The sequence below is a fragment of the Nanorana parkeri genome, unplaced genomic scaffold (assembly GCF_000935625.1).
Source record: "Nanorana parkeri isolate BGI_ZX_2015 unplaced genomic scaffold, ASM93562v1 scaffold42, whole genome shotgun sequence".
NCBI classification, from domain to species: Eukaryota; Metazoa; Chordata; class Amphibia; order Anura; family Dicroglossidae; genus Nanorana; species Nanorana parkeri.
This window is the reverse complement of record NW_017306310.1, coordinates 942,813-948,377: the sequence shown is the minus strand read 5'-3', so window position 1 is coordinate 948,377 and position 5,565 is coordinate 942,813.

Here is a 5,565-nt window from a genome sequence, read left to right as displayed (position 1 = left end):
GCCCGGGAAGCACGGCGGGGGTGTCCGGCGGGGGGGGGGCGGCCCCTTCTTCGGGACGCAGAAGCGATCTGGCGACAGGTAAGTCGCCAGGATCGCTTCTGTTGTAAAGCCGACAGTCGGCTCTACAAGTTTAAACAGAGTCCCGGCGGCAAAAGTCGCCGGGAGTCTGTTTAAACAGCCCCGATGCTGGCGATGTACACTGTACGTCGTCAGTCACGAAGGGGTTAAGGATGCTAGTGAGTTTTTCACTGATTATGAAGCCAGGTATGTGGTTTTTGGCTTCTTGGCAGGATCATTTTTTATTTTTTTTTGCAGACTGCTCTTGTGGATTTTTAAGCTGACACAAAAACGACATTTGCTAACATTTGATGGTAAAGAGAGAGGGTGCAGTCTAAAGGGAGTTTGAGACAATAAGGAGAGAAAGCAGAACACCAGAGGAAAACCAGTTTCATATCACCATCAGGGTCACAACCTTGGTCGTATTTTGTAGACAATAAAGGGCTGAAATGTGCCCCTCTGGTACAAACTAGGTACCATTTTATCGTTAACGGTACCATTTTATCATTAACCTTTCATGCAAAAAATATTTTATAGGAAATTTGTATGAATTCAACCCAGAAGGATACATTTGTATCCACAGTGAACTTATGGTTATTAATACATGGTTTTAGAAAACAGTTGTTAATACATGGTTTTAGAAAACAGTTGGGCGGAGCTAGCTGTCACTGCTAGCTCCGCCCAATCATTTTCTATTTTATTTTTTCTACTTTTTTAACTGTTTTTCTATTCTGCTCGGTACCACAGAGGTACCAGGCAGAATAGCCGAGCCGAATGACCCTATTCACTCACTGCTGTTCGGCATCTATGAGAATAGGCAGAATAGAAACGAGTAGCCTGCCGGAGGTTCGGCTCAGCCGGTCCAGATGTTGGATCGGCTGAGTCGAACTCCTTCTGCACTTCAGGTCGGCCAAACATGCTGAGCATGTTTGGCCGACCCGAAGCCAGCCGCAGCAAGCCGATGTACGGCTGATTTAATCAGTGTATGGCTGAAATCAGCCGTACAAGCCTGAAGTGAATAGCCGAACACCGTTCAGCTCACTTCACTTCGGGTCAGTTATTCACTCGGCTGCCTAAGGCAGCTTTGTGAGTAGACCCCTTAGTGTGCACTCTGCCAGTGCTGCACTAAAACTCCAAGCAATAGCATCAGGAGATTTTAGTGAACTTGATTTTGTGGCAAAATTGCTACTTTTGCATTTGTTCAAATGTTCTAAAAATTTTCCTCTTTTTTTTCCTGTTTAGCCCAGCAAGGGGAACAGCTCCAGAACCCCAGGAGAAGGCCCAGTGACATCACTTTCGCCTACAAGAAGAAGCCAAAAGCCAGGGGGTAAGGTGAATAACGTATACTTTTCTTTGTATTTTTCTTTTCACTTCGGGGTGTGTTTATGTAATGTTTGCAGAACAAACAGCTGTGCGAATATCTGTGTTTTAGATTCACAGAGCATTATGTCTACCAATATGTCCATAATGCAGTGCCTGTATAGAACACAGACATTCACATAGCTTTTCACTCGTTTTATAAACACACTACTTAGTGTTCCTTATGATATCACTTAGGGATCTGTTTACACATATTTTCACACAAGAATCACACACTTTTCACCCAATATTTTCACATTCTCTAAATTTATTAAATTGGAAAAACTTGTGTAAACCATGTGTTAAAATGTGATTCTGTGACTCTTGTGTGGAAAAAGTTATAAATAAATCCATTAGAGGTATATTTATTAAGCAGTGAATCTGACATTCACCAAACATTCATTGCAAGTGATTTTTCTGGGTGAATTTTATTACATGACACCCTTAAGCTTTTATGTCATAATTCACAACACTGAAATGAATACTATATAGAAAGCTATATGTTCTAGAGTTGATGCTAAAATTATGTCATGACTGGAAAAATGTACAAGTATCCGCTCTGTACTCTTATTTTTCTATGTTAAAAGAAATACAATTACAATAGATTTAAAAATAGAAAAACCACTAGGTGGCAGAGGTAAGGAGCATACTTTATCAAAGCAACATGTGGAATTAATCAAATTAATATTGAACTGTGGAATAGATATGTGTTTTATTTATATAGTGCCAACATATTTGGTAGTGCTTTACATTCGTGTATAAAGAGTTTATACAGTACAAACCATATTTATCTGAATGTGAAGATATATAGATAGATAGATAGATAGATAGATATATAAGCGAACTGTAATGGATCTAGTGTGTTTGGTAGTGAAGACACCTACATACAGTCAGCGTACACCTGGCAAGCAAATAACACAAATTTTGCTGTCATGAGAGTATGCAGATCCACTAATTTATGATTTAGGGACATTGAGGTAAAACAAATGCAATAGGATGGAGTAAGTTATGACCAGTAAATGTGTCAATGGAGGGGAGACATGGATGTATGCGCTATGGACAGGTCAGTGAAAATAGAAGAATATGATAGGATTCCCTGAAGAGACATGTTTTCAGGAGCATTTGGGACAGGGCAAGGAATAGTTTTCCAGAGACATGGTGCCCCCCATTATAAACCCTGGATCCACTGTAGGGGTAATGTCAGGTGGACACGTTCTACTCTATATATAGCGTAATTATAATTCTCTGCCATAGGCATGCACAGCCTATTGCATTAGGGTGAGCATACAAAAGTACAAACACACACATTTCGGATTCCCATCTCTTCAACTGTCCCTTTCCTCTTCCAGCAGGGCAGGGGTGCAGTAATGAAGCATGGAGCCTAGCAGTTGGTTATGTGACCAGCCGCCTGGCTTCCCGATTGGATGGGAAACCTGAAAAGCAGCCATGCTCCTTCGCGGCTTCCCTGGCACCAAGGACTGTCGCTGTTATGTGAAAAATATAAGTAGCAAGTGCTGTTGCGCTCTGTATCGCAGAGAGATCTTCGTGATATCTCCACCGGCCAGTGACTAAAAACACGGCGCCATAAGGTTTCAGTGTTGTACTCGGGGTGGTTAGGATGTGCCTGGGCACACCTGGCACACCTATGGTCTCTGCATTTAAAATAATGCTCTTACATTTGTTAGAGTGTGGTCCTCCAGAATGCAGTCATATCAGCATGCTCCAGATGTACATGGCAAGAAAGCATGGCATGCAGCAAGTTAGCAAATTATTTCTCACTTGATGAGAAAGAGGGACAACTTTTAGTATAATGGGTATAGACAATTGATTCACACCTGCCACTTTCCAAATTACAAGGTCCCTAAAGAATTAATATGCACAGAAGGATTGCTTAAACCCAGAAGTACCCACACGCTCGGGGGGGGGGGGGGGGGGGAGGGGTTAGGTACACTTTAAAGCTCAGTGTTAGGTTATGGACTAAGGGTTAATTGTTTAGGGGGTAAGTTGTTAAAGTGATATTAAGACAACCCTCCATTGACTTGGTGTTGACTTCCAATTTTGGTGTGAAAGTACCCTAAATCACCTCTAATGGATGTTGCTGCTTGATATCAAAAAGTTTTGTTTCCTGCAGAATCAGCAATGATCTTGATATCCTGTTTTAAGGTGGCTCCTTTCCCTTGAAGGGTCCTATAGAGCCACCTTTGTGTGTACTAGTAAGCTGTGTGTGTGTCTCTACAAACACACTGATCCAGCAGGGCAAGATTCTGCCCTGCTCCCTGCTCCTCTCTACTCCAAGCTAGTAGATGGATGGCTCCTGCAGACTGCTCGGTCCCATGTGATCTTGTACAGGACAGGAATTAGTTTAGGGAAGTGGAGTTGAGAGAGTTGGAGTTGTGCAGAAACAAGATGACTGTAAGTTCTTGGAAAAAAATGTAACAAAATATTTTTTATACATATATATGTATGAATGACCCCTTGGGGCCCAGGCCAGAAGACCTTTACTAGGGTTCTCAGTGCCAAAAACGTATGTACTTAATATATGTGTAAACACGGTTACACAGTACCACATACAAAGATAACTTTGATATTTGCTTTTTTTTCTGAGCTCATTAGACCTCAGGTACAACTAATTTACTCCTTTATGCCTTTCTAATCTCGTCATCTCAGACAAGGATTTTGGTTTTTATTGACCATGTTTTTGTTATTACAGAGGAAACATACATATCCTGACCTCTCATCCCATAGCCCACTCCCAATATAAACAATCAGGGTATAGTCCAACAAACTGTCTTGTCTGTTCTCTGTGTCAGAAACTGAATGGGTGATTCATATGGAAAAGTAAGTAAAAGATAAGGGATATAAAAAAAACTCCAGCTATATCAGTACAAATGTTAAGAGGGGCAATATGTAATAGTCAACTGACAGGAGAGAATAGCAGCCCGCATTTCAATATAGAATGAAATATGGTATTTTAATCATATAGTGAAACTAACGACTGATATAAAAATAACTACACATTTTTCTAGGAAAACAGTCCACATCTCATATAGTCAGGAATAGATTTACGACCATATTGATTTAGCCTCTGTGCTGAGCGGTATGATCTATGTAATATAAGCAGCTAGGTACATTTTTAAGTTTGGGAGACGGACCCAGCTGGCCGGGCCTCTAAGATAGAGTTCCACTGGTCAGCATTTAACATACTCAGAGCTTTCTCCCATTTTGTTCTACAAAAAAGTCCGTTCTGTGTAGTAGGCAGCAGGAGAAGTAAATGGGGTAAATAGTAGAAATAAGACCTTTCATGGCAAATGCTTGGGTGACCAGTTCAAATATAGAAGCCCTATAAGGAGTTAAGGGAAATGATTTGGCCTGTGCAGATACTGCATGCCAAAGTTGGAGATAATTAAGAAATCCGCTTTGTGGGAGCTGAAATTTCCCCCTGAGGGCCCAAAATATTTTAACGGTAGATGATTTAATGCCAAATTTGGGTAATACCCTCCAAAGCTCACATTTTTCCAATTTTTCAAATTCTGCAAGAATTTGGTTCTGCCATATTAAACTAAAGGCATTATATTCCTTATATTTTACTAGAGATTTTAGATGCATCCCTAATTTATGTAAAAGAAGTAAGGTCGGGTGGTCTGAATTTTCTGACAAGGGGCCTGCCTCCAGGACCTCTGTAATTAAGGCATGGTGGGTGCTGCATAAAAAAAATTGATTGGTTCAAAATAGCTGTGGTGTAGCCTACTAAGTGTTGCCATTGGAAAGCTAAAAGATAGCCCTGTGGTTGTGGGACAGTTAAAGTTGCAATCTAGACTGGCCTTTTTTTCCCAGATAAGGTCTCTGAAAAGAGATTCAATCTTTAAGAACCACTTGCCTGCTATCCAAATGGGTGAGTTTTACATATACAGGAGCCATGGCATCTAAATTATTTTAGTGAAATTACACAGGCTTATAACTGTAAGGGGGAGTTGACACCAAACCATATATTTCAATTTTAAGTAGCGGCAGTAGATTGAGCACCAGATATTGACTAGAGTCAGAGGTAATGTGGACTCCCAAATATTTGTATTGATCTACTATTTTTGTAATAAAGGCTACAGATCTGAAAAGGCACTGGTTTGTGCAATGATCTATACGTGTCATGAG